Consider the following 17,944-nt stretch of genomic DNA (forward strand, 5'->3'; position numbering starts at 1 on the left):
TAGTGTATGTATATCTATGTTTGTCGTAGGAAACGACAAATAACTTGTTCAAGTAAATCTAACAAGTAGAAGAAATATCATCAGTGTTGCAGTAGGAATTACCATGTTTAAGGAATCTTCACATGGTATCAGAGCTAGTGCAAATGAAGCAAGAAGAATAGTGCCAAAGAACCCAACATTGAGTAGAGAAGGAGGTTGAAAAAGTGGCAGGAGGCAGCAGTTCAAAACTCGAGAGGGTTTGTGTAGTCCTAGCCGGAGGGTTGAATTTCAAGGAAATTTCTCTCTGAGTAAGTCGATAGAGAGAAGGGCTACCAGATCGAGATCTTGTCATGGCAGAGGGAGTAGCGTTGAAGCCTTAGCGTGAGGAGAAGCTGGTAGGACGCAATCTTTTTTGCAAGTCATTTTGTTGGGTAGAAAGACATCGTAAGAGAAGGAAGAAGCATGGTTCAGGGAATTTATTCCTTAGAGGATTTCCATCCAAGGAGTCTGAGTTCTCACTCACAAAGCAACAATGGAGAAGGGCAGATCTACAAGCTCTAGAAGGGAGTGCGTAGGCTAGTCTAGTGTTGCGCAGAGGAGAGAGGAGGCTATTCAACATTTGCGTTTGAAAGAGATGGTAGCCACATCTCTAGAAGGGAGGTGGGGAGATTTGGAGTTGTAGTTTGAAAGAGCTACAGATGGGCAAAATCCTTGAGGAGCCCATCTCTAGGATCAATTCCTTGCTACGGGAGCCCAGATTAGAAGTAGCAAGATGGACTAGGTCGGATGGTGCCAAGGAGTGTCGGAGAGACAGTGGCAGTGGCTAGGAGTGCCAGATACTGAAAAACGTAGAGCAGAGTTGGAAGCAGTGCAGAAAGCACAAAGCAGAGGTCAACAACAACGTAGTAGATTCAGAGGGTCAGCACAGAGACTAGTAGCAATCAAGCTCCAACATTCACATGGTATCATACTGAATATAGTTATTTCAGTAATTTGAGATTTTTTTCCATTGTTGATGCAGTACCAGCAGCAGTTTGCAGTGCAGAGGCAGTTGGCAGTGAGAGTGCCAACAGTAGCACGGATGCACAATTTCAGAGGGAATTGCAGTACAAGTGCAGTGTTGACAGTGGGAGGGTTAGTAGCAGTAAAGATGAAGCATTTGCGCAGTAGTTGATGGACAACATGTCAGACATCAACAACACAAAATACGATGTTATGAAGTGAGTGTGATGCTTTAGATTGAAGACATTGCTAGAGTACATTCCTCGCTAAGAGGGAGTGTTGATTTTTGGTAGCATTGGATGTGTTCTAACTCTCAAATTTTGCAAGGAGGCTTAGGCACATGTATTCCAAAGAACCCAGAAAATGTTTTGGGAAATTCCACAAAGAAACAGTTGTATTAAAATGATTAATTATTTTTAAAGGGACCCTAAGTCTAAACTTAGGAGAATAAAATAATTAAAGGGTATTAATATAAACTGTGGGTGTAGCTTCTAGAAGAAAACGAGGATCAAGCAGAAATGATTGTAATATCCCGTTTCCGAGAAATCCCTCAAACCCAAGCAAACTCCAACCAAACACGTCCAACTGATATAGTGACCGGGAAACTCAAAGTGATGAAAATAACAGTGGTACAATATATAATAATGTGAACATGAAATATAAGCAGATACTCAAGAAATGCAAAGAGAAATGCTAAGCCATTTTATTATACTGAGTAATGGAAAGAGTACAAGAGGTGATCAGACAAGTAGCACCTCGACTTGCACAAGGCAAGTGAAGAAATACACTCAGAATAGCAAAGGAATGGCCTCTCTCTGAACTGCGTCCAAGCTGCTGGAGAACTGCCGTGCTGTTGCCACTACTGGAAATCAAATGAGGATTTGGGGCTATTCCCCTCCTCATAAAATGCTAAAACTCTAGAATCAGACTCTACTCAAGAAACCCTAAAAAACCCAGAAAGATTTTCTAAAATAGCTGACCCCCGAAAATCACCCCCTTGGGGATCTACACTGTCCCTCAAGGCTCTACGCTGCCACTGAATAGAATCCTCCAAAACTCCATCTGAAACTCTGCCAAAATCCTCCAATATGCAAGGGTTGATCCCCTGCTCAATCTCATAGCTCAAATCCTCCGCAAAACCCTCAATCCGGAACTCCCGCCAAAAGAATTGCGTCCCTCTGTCAAGACTGCGTAGTTATCCAAAATGCTTAGTCCCTCCTCCCTCCAAAGATAAATCCTCCTGCAAAAGACTGCTGAAAACTACCTTGCCCAAGAAGGCACTCGAAGTCCCCCAGGGCTAAGGGTGAGATCTCCGAACGGAGACACTTGATGCACTAAACAATGCTGCAGACCAGCTAAACAGCTAGCGTGCTCTAAGTCGAAGTGACTAGCTCAAATGCACATAATCGAATGAAAAAATGAGGAGGCTCCCCTCTCCTTTATAGCGTTGGCCTCTCTTAATCCCAAGGCCCACCTCCTCCAACGCAATCCCTTTCTTGCCACGTGTTCCTTTCCATCTGCGCAGTCCCTCCAAGTGTCTGCGTGGGCCCCATCTCTGCGTGGTCCTTTGGCCCCCTTGGCTCCCCTTTAAGTCACAACGTTGTGCTACTAGGAAGTGACTTTATTCTAAAGGTGAGTTATGTCCCCCTTTTCCTCACCTTTTTATTTATAAATAACTATAGAAGGCAAAATTGAGCAAAATCGAATATTCCAATTAGCCATGGCTAATTAGGAATATTACAGTCTTCCCCGGCAAAATGTTGCTTGTCCTCAAGCAATTGAAGTGATGGATGCTACAAAATTTTCTCACTCTCCCAAGTGGCATCCTCATCCGGTAAATTCTTCCACCTCACCAAGAATTCTCGGACTGTCTTGCTCCGTAGCTGCCTCTCCTTGGTATCAATAATAGCCTCTGGCTGCAACACCAAATGCCCTTCATCATCCGTGGGCAGTAGCTCATCTGTCACTGTCACATGCTGTCCCAATGCCTTCTTTAGGCATGATACATGAAAGACGTTATGGATCTCGCTGCCTTGGGGCAGCTCCAACTCATATGCAACCTATCCAATCCTGCATATCACCCTGTATGGCCCATAAAAGCGGGGCTTGAGGTTTTCAACCCCCTTCTGCTTCAGTGACAACTGTCGGGATGGCTGTAATCATAGGTAGACCAAGTCCCCTACCCCAAACTGTCTATCCACCCGACCCCTGTCAGCATACAGCTTCTGTTGGTTCCGCGTTGTAGCCATATTATCCTTGAGAGCTTAGAGAATATCCTGACTCTCTTGGATCCAAATCTTGGCTCTTGGAGCCTTGCTAGCACCAAACATCACGTCAACAAAAGATAAACGATGATATCCATATAAAGCATAGAATGGTGACATATCGATGGACATGTGATGTGTAGTGTTGTAGCAGTACTCCCCCAAATGTAGCCACTTCAGCCATGCTCGCTACTGCCCACTAACATAGTTATGCAAGTAGCCCTCCAGCCACTTGTTAAATATTTCTGTCTACCCATCCGTCTGTGGGTGATAATTGGTACTCGGTGTCAACTCTGTCCCCACCAACCGGAAAAGCTCCTGCCAAAATCTGCCCATGAAACAATTGTCCCTGTCACTATTGATGGTCTTGGGAAGACCATGTAACCTGAAGATCTCTCTGAAGAACAACTCGGCCACCTGTGCTACTGTGTAGTGTGCGGATATGGAGAAAAAGTGTGAGTACTTCGTCAGTCGATCAATGACGACAAAGATGCAATCCTTGCCCTGTACCATGGGCAACCCTATGATGAAGTCCATCGAAATACACTCCCATTTCCCCTTCGGAATGGGAAGAGGCTACAATAATCTTGTGGGATGGCTCATCTCCCCCTTGTTCCTCTAGCAAACTTCGCACTCCTGGATATGCTGGAGTACGTCCTCCTTGAGGCCCTTCCATGAGAACCTCTCTCTAATGGCCCTGTAGGTTTTTGGTAAACCCCTGATGGCTTTCCAATGGTAAATCATGTGACGCCTGAAGTATCTTCTTCTTGAGCTGTGATCTCTCAGTCAAGAAGATCCAGTCCCTATAGTAGATGATCTCATCGACCACTCTGTACCTGTCATCCGCCACCTGCCCATCCAGAACCTCACATGCAAATCTGTCCTTGGAGTACTCTACTAAGAGTCAAGCCCTCCAGTCTGCGTCCAAGCTCATAAGAGACAACGTGGTTGGTCTACGTGAAAGGGAATCTACTACCAGTTGTTCTTACCCTTGACATACTCAATGTCAAAGTCATACGCTTGGATCTTACTGATCCACTTCTGTTGCCTCTCCTGTAGCTGCTTCTGCTCCAAAAAGAACCTGAGGCTGCTGTGATCAATCCTCACCCTGAACCTATTACCCACTAAATACTGCCAGAACTTGGCCAATGCATGCATGATGGCCAACATCTCTTTGTCGTATATAGAATACAACCTCTCATGCGGAAGGAGCTTCCAGCTCTCAAAGGCTATAGGGTGACTTCCCTGCATCAATACTATGCCGATCCCCTCTCCCGACGCATCACACTTCAAAACAAATGGCTGCGAAAAATCTGGCAATACAAGCACCGGGCAGCTGCTCATCACCTGCTTGAGCCTGTCAAAGGCTCGCTGCGCTATATCCAACCAACTGAATGCCCCCTTCCTCGTCAAATCTGTTAGGGGTGCAACAAGCTATGAGAAACTCTTGACGAACTTCCAGTAGTAAGTACAAATACCAATGAATCCATGAAGTTCCGTCACATTCCTCGGCTCCGGCCAATCTCTGATGGCCATAATCTTCTCCTCGTGGACTCTCACTCCATCCACCCCTATGATGTGTCCCAAGTACAACATCTCTGTCAATCCAAACTCACACTTGGAGAGCTTGGCATAGAACTGCTACTCCTCCAAGATGCGCAACATTGTCTCAATGTGCTAGAGATGCCCCTCCCAAGTCCTGCTATAAATGAGTATATCATCAAAGAATACCAACACAAAATTCCTCAAGTGACTGCAAAACATGTGATTCATGCAAGACTGGAATGTAGTTGGGGTGTTGGTTAGCCCGAAGGGCATCACCAAAAACTCAAAGTGCCCATAGTGACACCTGAAGGCGGTCTTGGGAATGTCTTGTTCCATCACGCGAATCTGATGGTACCCAGATCTCAAATCATTCTTTGAGAAGAACTGGGCTCCTCTCAACTCATCCATCAACTCATCGATCCTGGGTATGGGGTACCTGTTCTTCAGGGTCTTCTTGTTCAGGGCCCTGTAGTCAATGCACATCCTCAATGTGTCGTCCTTCTTCTTCACCAACACCACGGAAGAAGCAAAAGGACTCGTGCTTGGCCGAATGTGCCCAAGAGCCAGAAACTCCTGAATGGCCCGCTCAATCTCATCCCGATAGGCCTTGGGATGCCTATAGGGGGTAGTAATCACTGCCTGTATGCCCTTCTCAAGCTCAATGGTGTGCTCAAACCCCCGGTCCGGTGGTTGTCCTAGCAGAATCTCCCCAAATACTATGGCATACCGGTCAAGGATGGACTGTATCTCTGGGTGCACTGTCTGCCCTGTAGTCCCTGCCTTTGATGTACGCAGCTCCACTGCCCACTCAATGTCTCCCTTCTGGAAGACTGCCTCCATCCGATAAGCCGAAACAGTCTGAGGCGGATATGTGTGTTGTCCCCTATCTTCTCATGCTTCCCTGTCTTCTCATCATCCCACTCCATCTCTAAGGTCTTCCAATCTGTCGTGACCTTCCCTAGAGTGATAAGCCACTGAACACCCAATATCGTGTTGGTGTTCGAAATATTGACCATGAAAAAGTGGCCAGTCAGTGTGTAAGTGCCCATCGTCACTGATAACTCTGGAACATAACGAGCACACACCATGGTCTGATCTCCTGGGACTAAAACTGAAAAGCCATCGAAGCTCTCTGTCTGTATACCTCTCCGCTCAACCATCTATGCATCGATGAAGTTTTGGGTTGCCCCACTGTCAACCAAAATTGATACCTACTGGCCACGTACTGTCCCCCGTACGTGCAACGTCAAATACTTGGGGACTCCTCACAATGCTACAAGGGCCCCTCTGGTAGGTGCAAAAGCTGCACCACCTGCTGCTGGTGGTGGAGGTGGCAAATGATCCTGCACGGCATGACTACCTCCTGCCTCGACATCATCCTCCTCATCCTCTTCCCCGCTGCTCTCGGAGAAGACCTTAATAAAATGTGCTTTGCCAGCAGCACATCTATGTCCCGGTGCCCACATCTCCTGACAGGTAAAGCACAACCGCTTCTTCTTCAACTCCCTCCTGGCATCATCATCAATATGTGTTCGTCCTAGATTCCTCTTTGGAGGCAGAATCCTCACATCCTTCCCCTTAGGCTAGAAAGCTTGTCTCTCGGGGTAAGGTGTCCGGGTCCTAAGTAAGGCATCCTATAAGTCCCGGGTCCTGCTAATAGCATCCTGGAGTGTGGCTGGTCCAGTGGACCGGACTAGATCCCAAAGTGGCTCTGCTAACCCCTCAACATACATGTAGATCCTCCGTGCCATGGATAGATCGAGCACCATCACTAAAACCCTCAAGAATTCTGCAATGTAGGTCTCTAGGTTTCCGGTCTATTTGAGCCTTGTCAACTCAACGAAATGCTATTCCGGATCCCTCCGGTCGAAGCTCTTTATCAGTCTCCTAGTGAACTCGGCATATGTCATCACTATGGAGTGTCCGATTGTAACCAACCCATGGAACCACCAGTCCTGGGCCTCACCATCCAAATGTAGTGTCGCCACCTTGATAGCCTCCATCTTCGACATCTAGTTAAGCTGGAAATAGATGTCCAAGCTTCTCCACCCAAGACTTTGCCGAACTGTTTCATGAGCCATCAAACGTAGGCAAGTGAAATCTACTAGCTGTGTGGTGGGCGTCTCCATCGTGATAATGTCAGTACCCTCTGTGATGGTCGCGGGGTCTGCTATCTCGCTGGAGCTGAACAAAGTCTTTGAATGAGAGAGCGTTCCTGAACTCTTGCCCATAGGCCTAGTACTCCGCAAAATAATCGCCCATATGACCGGGCTCTGCCTCCTACTGTGCTCTGGCCCCCGTATCTGCTCCTAGGAAAGTGGGCATAGTAGAGCGTATAGGGGCATGTGAGGCCACCTACTGAGTAGTATCATGTTGAGTGGCACCCTGCTCTGGCAAATGGTGAGATGCACCTGATCCCTCTCCAACTTGGTAAACTCGTGGACTCTCACGCTATCTAGCCTCCACCACTGTGAATCTCTACCCCATCACCTCGATCTGCCTCGACAGATCCTGCACTGATTTGAGGAGCATGTCCGCAAATTTCTTCCCATCATCATCTGCCATCGGATCCTCCTACACTGCATCCACCACATGCTCCTCCTGTTCTGCGTTCACCACAGACTCCTCCTGTTCTGTGTCCACCACCCGAACACAGTCTCCCTCTCCGTAGGTGTTCTCCAACCTACACCCAGTGTCTTTGTATCTCCTACCTCTGTAATAGATGTAGGGCTTTTCCCCCGGTGTCATAGATTGCTAGCTCCACAGACTGAGTCATAACTATACTCTAATACCACTGTAATATCCCGTTTCCGAGAAATCCCTCAAACCCAAGCAAACTCCAACCAAACATGTCCAACTGATATAGTGACCGGGAAACTCAAAGTGATAAAAATAATAGTGGTACAATATATAATAATGTGAACATGCAATATAAGCAGATACTCAAGAAATGCAGAGAGAAATGCTAAGCCATTTTATTATACTAAGTAATGGAAAGAGTACAATAGGTGATTAGACAGGTAGCACCTCGACTTGCACAAGGAAAGTGAAGAAATACACTCAGAATAGCAAAGGAATGGGCTCTCTCTGAACTGCGTCCAAGTTGCTGGAGAACTATTGTGCTGCTGCCACTACTCGAAATCAAATGAGGATTTGGGGTTGTTCCCCTCCTCAGAAAATGCTGAAACTATGGAATCAGACTCTACTCAAGAAACCCAGAAAAACCCAGAAAGATTTTCTGAAATAGCAAACCCCAAAAAATCACCCCCTTGGGGATCTACGCTGCCCCTTAAGGCTCTGCGCTGCCACTGAATAGAATCCTCAAAAACTCCACCTGAAACTCTGCCAAAATCCTCCAATATGCAAGGGCTGATCCCCTGCTCAATCTCCCAGCTCAAATCCTCCGCAAAACCCTCAATTTGTAACTCCCACCAAAAGCACTGTGTCGCTTTCTCAAAACTGCGTAGTTATCCATAATGCTCAGTTCCTCCTCCCTTCAAAGATAAATCCTCCTGCAAAAGACTGCTGAAAACTACCTTGCCTGAGCAGGCACTCGAAGTCCCCCAGGGCTAAGGGTGAGATCTCCAAACGGAGACACTCGATGCACTAAACAGTGCTGCAGACTAGCTAAACAACCAGCGTGCTCTAAGTTGAAGTGACTAGCTCAAATGCACATAATCAAATGAAAAAATGAGGAGGCTCCCCTCTCCTTTATAGCATTGGCCTCTCTCAATCCCAAGGCCCACCTCCTCCAACGTAGTCCCTTTCTTGCCATGTGTTCCTTTCCATCTGCGCAGTCCCTCCAAGTGTCTGCGTGGGCCCCATCTCTGCATTGTCCTTTGGCCCCCTTGGCTCCCCTTTAAGTCACAACGTTGTGCTACTAGGAAGTGACTTTATTCTAAAGGTGAGTTATGTCCCCCTTTTCCTCACTTTTTAATTTATAAATAACTATAGAAGGCAAAATTGAGCAAAATCGAATATTCCAATTAGCCATGGCTAATTAGGAATATTACAATGATCATAGCCATTGATTAGCTTCTAATTTGGGCCATTGAATGCAAATGAGGAGATTATTTAAGGTGGCTTGAGGGTTAGTTGGAAAAACACACAGAGTGAGTTTAGAAGTTTGATTTTCTGAAGCAAAGAAGCTGTCGAGAGAATATCGACAGTGAGCTTGTGTAGTGAGGGGAAGGGATAGTTGGGTTGGAGTATCTTCTCTAGAGCCTATGATACACAACAAAGAGGCAGAGAGACACCAGAAGGAGGCAGTGCAGGACCCAGGAGGGGTTGATGCTGAGCTAGAAGGGCTCACACAGAAGCAACACAATTATCCAAGAAGAAGTCCGAATTTGCTAAGGGAGCTGAAATTTCTGAGCCGGGAGGGCTGGCAACTGCTCGAGAAGGCAAATTGATTCCCGGTTGAGTTGACACAGAGCCTTCGAGGCTGATGTTGGGCCTACACAGAGGCAACACAAAAATAGCTGGGGACACGTTGGTTTAGCTGTCGGATCAACCGGAACTTGCCGGGTAGAGTGATGTAATCTCACAAATTTCTTCTGCCAGTTTATTTCTTTGTAACTGAATTGCCAGGAGGTCATCCCGAGTTGTATTCAGAAAACTACTGCATAATAATAAAAACCCTCAAATCTGTTGCAATGGTTTTCCCTCATTGGGTTTTTCTGGGGACATTTGTCCAAAAATAATTGTCTCGTGTATGTATCTTTCTCTATTGTTCTGTTCTTGTTTCGGCATATATTTTATTTGGTGTAGGTTGTAGCGTATGTATTTCGATATTTGTTGTAGGAAACTGCAAATAACTTGTTCATGTAAATCTAACAAGTTGAAGAAATATCATCATTGTTGCAATAGGAATTCCCAGGTTTAAGGAATTTTCACACTGGGCTCATAGATGAGCGATATACCGCCCCTGCAGAAGAACATCTCATCTCCTAGCTCGTGGTTGCCAACTTGCATACCGACCCTACTCCTCCACCAGGGAATCCCTATCATGCCCCTAATGCACTGAATCTCATAGAGTCGTCTCAAGCAAGTCTCCCAAGTCTCGCTACCCACAATGTAGGCCTCGATCAGACACAACAAGGCTCCCCTCAACTGCCTACAAGGCCAGTGAGTGAGAGATGCCTGGGCTCCGATGGGTATGGTCAAGAACCCGTGTGGACACTCCTGACTGGCCCCATGACTGAACCGCTCTCCAAACCTGGGTATGTCCCCCTCAATGGCATGCCTAACGCTCTTGTCAAGTAGTCTCCTTGCTAGCAACACTCTCCCAGTCCGTAGTGCAGCCCTGCATGCTGTTGCATATAACCATGTATCCTCATGCCCCCTGGCATACAATTGCACCCCGTTGCACATCTTTGTGCACCACTGGACCCTGCTGCATGTTGTCGCATCGCCCTGGATCAGCTGGTATCCCTCCTATATCGATGCGTCTGTCACACTATAAGGAAATGCACTGCGATGTGAACTGCTCATCCTACACCTCGGTACGACCCTGCACACTAATATGCACCACTGTGCACTTTCGTGCCCCTCTGCATATTGCTGCACACTGTTGCATGCCTGTAATGTTCCAAACTTAAATAAATAGTCATATGCAAAGCAAAAACGATTTACAGCAAAAAAAAATTAAACCATCAACAAATGCTCATAAAAACTCTGGACTTAAGAACTAGCTGGGCCATTTTATTAATCGATGGAGCAAGTACAATAGTATGGAGGAATGCACCTGGGCTTGCCTCAATGGAAAGCGTGACAGAACCCAGATGATAACACAGTGATCTCAAATGTTGGAAATGACTGCTCCTCTAATGCTCTGCATACCCAAAAATCTCTATAATATTAGGAGTGTGATCATTGCCCAAAACCCAAAAAAACCCAGAAAGGACTTTGGCTGGTTTAGACTTCTGAAATTCAACCCCCTTAGAGCCCAACCTCAGCTACAACTGCAAAACTCGGCCTACTGGAAACTTCCTGTAAATCCTCCTATAAATGCCCCCAAAGTGCTAAGCTGACCCTTGCTATCCAATCCCTAACTTCCTAGGAGAGCTCTTGGCCTAAGACACTTGCTCATAAGCTCCACAAAAAACTGTTGAGTGGCCTCTGCACTGTCCCCTAGCCTAGTAATTCGAACTGCTGGAATGTTGGCTCTGTTGGCTATAAAACTCAACAAGAATGTTGTTCTATTGTTGCTATCTCAGCTCTCTAACTCTCCGGCAAACAATCTGATCTCTGTTGACCTCTATCTCCCTCTGCATATTCTCTAGCTGCCCAGAAATACACACTCCCTGCTCTGCTCTAGTTGGTGGTGCTATGTCATTGCCCCAAAACTCCTGAAATACTTGTAAAAATGCCTCTCTAGGGCAGGCAGGATGGTCCCCCGAAGTAGAGATTGAATCTCCCGCTTGAGAGATTCATGGCTAAACAACCGGTGGACTCAGCTAAACAGTAGAGTGAACAGTCAAGTGATTTTGTTTGCAAGATGTATGAATGAATACAAAACTAAGAGTTGCTCCCTCCTTGTAACTCCTTGGGCCTCCCTTGCCTCAAGTGGGCACCTCAATCCACCTATTCGACTTTCCCTCCAAGTTCTTCGAATGGGCCAATTCAAATTCCCATGTGGGTGAACCCCATATTCCGCTAGCAACCAAATTAAGTCAAATTTCCTCCTAAGTCCCTAAGTCGAAAATGATGGGTTCTCTTCCTTAGCAAAAATTGTGCAAAATTATGTAGTAGTACCCTGTTACAAATGTGTCTGAGAAGGGACATGACAACCCCTATACATCCATGGATGCCATGATCTAAAACAGAGTCAGTAAGTATCAGTTTGCATCCTATTAGTATCACCATATCCATTCTCTGATCTCCATAACCTCGAATAACTGGACCTCCCCTCCTGATCCTCTCTAAGAGATCTAACATGAAAATCTCCCTATGTACCTGTGGGGGTGTCCTTAAGGTGCTACTCCTCAGTGACCCCTGTGCCCTATATATCCATGGGAAGTCTTCCTCTCCATACAAGAAACTATCTTGTGGCCTGTTGATGCCACCTCCTCTGGCAACCTCCTGCCAAGGTACACTAATCGTCTTATGCCCCCACACATGGCCAACATGCCAAGACAACTCATGGATTCTGACTGCTCCTTTGTAAGCTTGGCCTGTCACGGGTGTTGTCCAAAACTCTAGTGGGAATATGAAAATGGGGGTGATCCCAATCACTCAATCCACCTTCCTACTCATACCATGACTAACCCAATCCATAGAGTGATGGGGAGTCCCACCTGTGTCCCAACGATGATCCAGCTCTCAAGTCCCTCTGGAAAACAATGGCCCCTGCTGAACTATGCTCTCAGCCATGGATGTATCCAAAAACCTAGTCAAGCCTATCAAGTAGCAACTCAATACCTCCTGCCACCCAACCCCATGAGAGGGATCAAATGCAAGAGTCCCTGAGTACGTAGCAAGTCCATCATGTGAGTGTTGCGCCCTATGCAACTCATGTCGCCTCGTCTCACTGGCCCGATCATCATATACAACCTGTCTAGGTAACCCATCCAATCTCCCTCCAATGTGCAAAGGTAACCTAACAATACTACAATCCCCATCTACATAAGCCTGAAGAGAGCTACTATCTAGAAGTACTGCAGCTCTACTAGATGTCTGTGTATCTATCTTCTCCCTGTCGATGGCACGTCCAACAGATTATTGCCCATTCTTCTCTACCATAGGCACAACAAGAGTTTTGAGTTGTCCCTCCATAAGAAGCTCATCAAGACTAACATCCTCATCCAAGTCATGCTCCTCAAGGTGCTCTCCATGTTGTTGTAGGTAGTTGTAGTCTAAGAACTCCATCACGACTCTGGGTGTATGCTGTAGTTTCTTCGTCAAGGTGTCAACTGGTGCTATCAAAGAGGTATCTCACAATGGTGACTCCTGTGCTACACAGGTATATCAATGTGCTCCTCATGATCCTACGTACCCTCGACCTCCTCCTCAGTCTCTTGATGTCTAAAACCAGGTCTCAACTAGCAAAATAATCTCCCGGATTTTGAAGAATCTAGGGAAAATTAGGTTAATGATATTATTCTTGCCATGATAACTATTTGTGAGGCATTTTTAACTTTTTCTTCTTAGCACAATCTTCACTTGTTATTATTAGAGTGTGCCTTCTTTAGTTCATCAAATAGCTACCAAAACAAAGAGACAAAAACACAAGATGTTGGCTTTCTACCAAGGCCAAAACCTCTCACTATTTGAGAGGAAAACCCACACAAATTTCTTCTTATAGAGATTCCAACTGATGAATACCAAGACCATGACCCTTGAACTATTAGGCCACTCCAAGACCAAGACACCAATCCTCCTCTTCGTCATTGCTGAGTTCATCATCATCATTGTTGCTTCATCAAGGTCTCCATTATTGCTGCACTATCAAGGTCATCATTGAGATCACTGAGATCACTACTGTTGTAACACTGTTGCACCTTCATAGTGATCATGACCACGAGATCTTATACTGAGACATGTACATATAAGAATGCTATATCTAGATGATCTTCCATCAAGATCATGATTATATCTAGAAGTATGCCGAGACAGAGATATCCTCATCACAAATATACCGAGTCTTATGACAACATCTAGAAGTATAACGAGAGAGTATCACTAAGATTCTCATCATAATAATTATGCCAAGAATGTGACTGTGTTTTTCCTCCCTGCACTGAGATCTTTATTGTTACAGCTATGCTGAGACTTTCACCACCAACAAGGTTACACAGTAATTACATATTGTAATCACCACTGTCAGAAGTATCCGAGACTCTCTACTCCACTGTACCCACTGAAAATCTGAGCTTCTTGTACCATCAAAATTTTTGAGCTTCCTGTACAATCTGAAATTACAGGTGATCTGAGTTCTTACACCCTACTGTACCCATCCAAAATCTTGTACCTCTGTACTCATCCGAAGTGGCAGAGATGTCCGAAATTTTGTCTTTTTGTGATGACCCTAGCCACCTATAAATAGTGGTTAGCCTTGAATATAAGCCGACATGACAGTGAACCGTTGTGTCTCCTAATTTTGAGCCGACTTGACTGCCTTTAATTCGATTTGCTAGCCGCCTTAATCAAAAGGATTGTGCTTGTCTTTGGAGGGCTGATCTAGACACTAGGTTGACTCAAATATATTTGATACATGCCCAAGAAGGGTTCTTCCTATATGACATTGACCTTCAAAAATAAATCCTAAGGCTCTCAATGGGAGCCATCTATAAATATTCTTCCTCATGAAACCCATTAACCAAGCATAATAATAAATTCATTTTCTTATTTACAAAAATCATAATTACAATGTCTTTATGAAGACCAAACCTAGTTACCCCTTTCTTCAACACTCCCTCTTAACTAGGAAGATATTCGTACTAGTACTTGGTCATTCTCAATCTGAAGAATTTCTCATAAGAAGAATCGGATTGGTAACCCATCTGTATAGCATCATAGTAACCAACATTGTTTTCACAACAAGGACTTGACTGAAAGCTCTATCTCTCATCATATCATAGTACAATGTTGGCGAGACCAATGACTATAGACACCTTCATCATTGTCTCTCAAGGTACATACCCACCCAGGTGTTCACTGAGTATGACCTTGTAGGACTATTCTTATCTTGGGTTCCCAACCCTCAAAGAATATCAATCCTCTTGCCTACTCTTATCTTGGATGCTAGATGATTACCCAATCTTCCATTCTTTCTTCCAAAGTGAAGACAAGAGTGTTGTGTTTATCTCTCCCTCTCAACTGGGGAAGATATGCCCATTCCTTGAAGGAATGTACCCAATCTCCCTATGAGCAGGAACTTGCCCAAGCTCTCTCTTAATTAGGGACTTGTAAGAGCTCCCTCTTAGCTAGGGACTCTCCTATACCTCAGCGACTTCTTCTTCGTGGGTCCTTCAACTGCTCAATCAACTTCTTTCCTTGATGTCATGAAATTCAGTAGCTTCTTTCTTGTAGGGCAACAACCATAGATCACTTTCCTCCTTAGTTCGGCATGTCATCCCTTTCTTCATGGAAAGTGGCTTTCTTGGTACATATTTGGAACCTTCTTCATATGAATACTTCTTTCTCATCATGCTTATTCCATCTGCCACATGAATGCTAGTTGTACTTGTACTTACAACTCTTGTTCGAGTAGCCATGCATGAACTCATCCAGATATTATTCAAGAAATCAAAACATCATATTAAATCAATTCATACATTACGAGATGTCTCTTCATCATTACATCTTCTTGTAGGTATCAACATCCTGCACACATATTGACACATGTCCCAAATATATCCATTGTCAAGGGTCTTCATCTTTTTTTAGACTTTCATCAGAGTCTTCATATCTTTCCGGGAGATTTCCTAGTCAAATCTTCTTGGTATTTTGGATGTTGATCGCCTTCATCAGGGTTGCATATCTCACGATCTCTTCCTTCCTCACACATTTCATTCCCAATAGCTTTCAATTAGAGTTTCTTCATTGTAGTCAACCACCTCATACTTCATATGAGGACATATTATGTTGATTTCATCTAGTGTGACTTATGCCTTCCTACATCCTTTCAGAGGAGGAGATCCTTTTTCTTCTTGATCATGTTTCTTAAGATATAAGCAATGATCCATGTTACCTGCAACCATATGACATGACATTATAATATTAAACACAAGCATACATACCTTATTTTACCTTTATCTCATCTAGGATTCTTTCAACAACTTCCTTGATTGAAACGAACTTCAATCCCTTGATCTACTTCATGTCATCAAACCATCATCCCATGAATTTCATAAGTTGGAGTTTCTGATGAAACACTTGCTTCTGTCTAGATTAGTGAACCCTTCAATGAGGATTCTATCAGAGAATCTTGAGGATATTTGTATATCCCCATCTAGAAAATGTTTCCTTTTTGACTTGATGTGTGATAAACCTTGTTGTGGATGACTTCTTCCTTTCTTGCAATGTCCACCAAGATTCCCAAGAGCTATATCCTACATGTTTGTCTGCCATGGATTTTGTCCTTCATGATTCGCATGGTGATGTCACGAGCTCTTTTTTCTGATGCTTTCATGATGCCAAGATGCATCTTATTATCTTGGTCATATATACAACACAAGATTTAGGAGCTTATGATAGGACGCTTTTGTGAGGGATACCATCTTAATCATAGTATATATCTGTTACTCCCTCTTTCCTTTGCCCTTTTCTTTAGCTCCCTCCATCTTTCCAGTGATATGAGTTTCTTTCTATAATCTTTTCGTAGCATTGAATCTTAGTTATACTATTATGTCTTGTTTGAGAACCAAACTTCCCTTTCCTTTCTGCAAATGTTTGAGTCCTTTAACCTTCAACACTTTTTGCCTACAACTTGTCTTTTTCTATTTAACACAGAGACCACAAGTTGTCGAATGAGGTAACTTTCTTATCCCATGGATTTTGATTATTTGTTAGTGCATTATAGATCAATGATGGTTATCTTCCTTCCTAGATCTTGTAGATGAGACCTTATGAAGATATCCTCCATCCTTTGATACCTTTACTTTCATGTAGATCAGATTTCATGTGACTTTCATTTCAGCTTCAAAGAATGAGTTTATGACATACATCTCTTTGATGTCTCCAATATTGCTATATGAGGGGATCTTTCATAAGTATCCCTTTCCATGAATTCAACGGAGAACTTTTGATATGTTCAATGACTTCAGCTACTTAGAGGACTATGTCTATTCTCCTCCTTCATGCAAGGAATTTCGATGACCCATCCAATTCATAGATCTCCTTGCAAAACATGAAGTCAAATTACCAAATTTTATTATAGAATGAAAAGATACTTACTTGTCATGTGAAGATGAAATCTTCACCTTGATTGCTTTGATGATGGTTGAAGAATATATATTAGAGCTTCTTCTTAGATGACCTTCTTACAAGTGAGAAAGCCTTTCCTCAATAGAAAAGGTTTCTCCTTTTGATGAGGATGATTTGCAACTTCCTCAGATGATCTTCAATGTCTTCTTCTAAGGCAAGGAGATGATCATTTGAAGATGTCCATGCCTTATTGCCTTATATTTTCCTTCTTTTGTAGTTTAGATCAAGACTGCTTCTAGGACTTTGACCTTCTTCGAGATGATGTAGTCTTCGATTTTGAGGTCCTTTGAGCTTCATTGTTTTGTAGACATCTTGATGAGAGTCTTGGTGACCTTTTGATGATGACTATGGAAACAAAAGATATTACTGTTTTGCATTGTTACGTTGATTGCATAGACAAAAACCCTTTCTGATGTAGACTGTTGTTGTGGACTGATTCTCCAATTTTGTCAAATCCTTTCAACTTGCTTTGATGCCCTTCTTGAATGTCTCTTTTTGCTGCCCTTCCTTTGACTTCAGAACCTTAGTTCCAATACCATGTTGAAGAATCTAGGGCAAATTAGGTTAATGAGATTCTTCTTGCCATTATAACTATTTGTGAGGCATTTTTAACTTTTTCTTCTTAGCAAAATATTCACTTGTTATTGTTAGAGTGTGTCTTCTTTAGTTCATCAAATAGCTATAAAAAAAAAGAGACAAGAACACAAGATGTTGGCTTTCTACCAGGGCCAAAACCATGACCCTTGACCTATTAGGCCACTCCAAGACCAATACACTAATCCTAATCTTTGTCACTGCTGAGTTCATCATCATCGCTGCTGTGTCACCGAGGTCTTCATTACTACTGCACTATCAAGGTCACCACTGAGATCACTGAGATCACTACTATTGTAACACTGCTACACCTTCACAGAGATCATGACCACGAGATCTTATACTAAGACATGTACATATAAGAGTGTTGTATCTAGATGATCTTCCATCAAGATCATGATTATATCTAGAAGTATGTTGAGACAAAGATATCCTCATCACAAATATACCGAGACTTATGACAACATCTAGAAGGAGGCGAGAGAGTATCACTGAGATCCTCATCATAATAATTATGTCGAGAACGTGACTGTGTTTTCCTTCCTACACTAAGATCTTTATTGTTACAACTATGTTGAGGTTGTCACCACCGAGAAGGTTACGCTGTAATTACATACTATAATCACCACCGA

Source organism: Pinus tabuliformis, chromosome 2_1 (assembly GCF_031772625.1).
Source record: "Pinus tabuliformis cultivar Carrire ecotype Pingquan chromosome 2_1, CPIR1, whole genome shotgun sequence".
In the NCBI taxonomy this organism is placed as follows: domain Eukaryota; kingdom Viridiplantae; phylum Streptophyta; class Pinopsida; order Pinales; family Pinaceae; genus Pinus; species Pinus tabuliformis.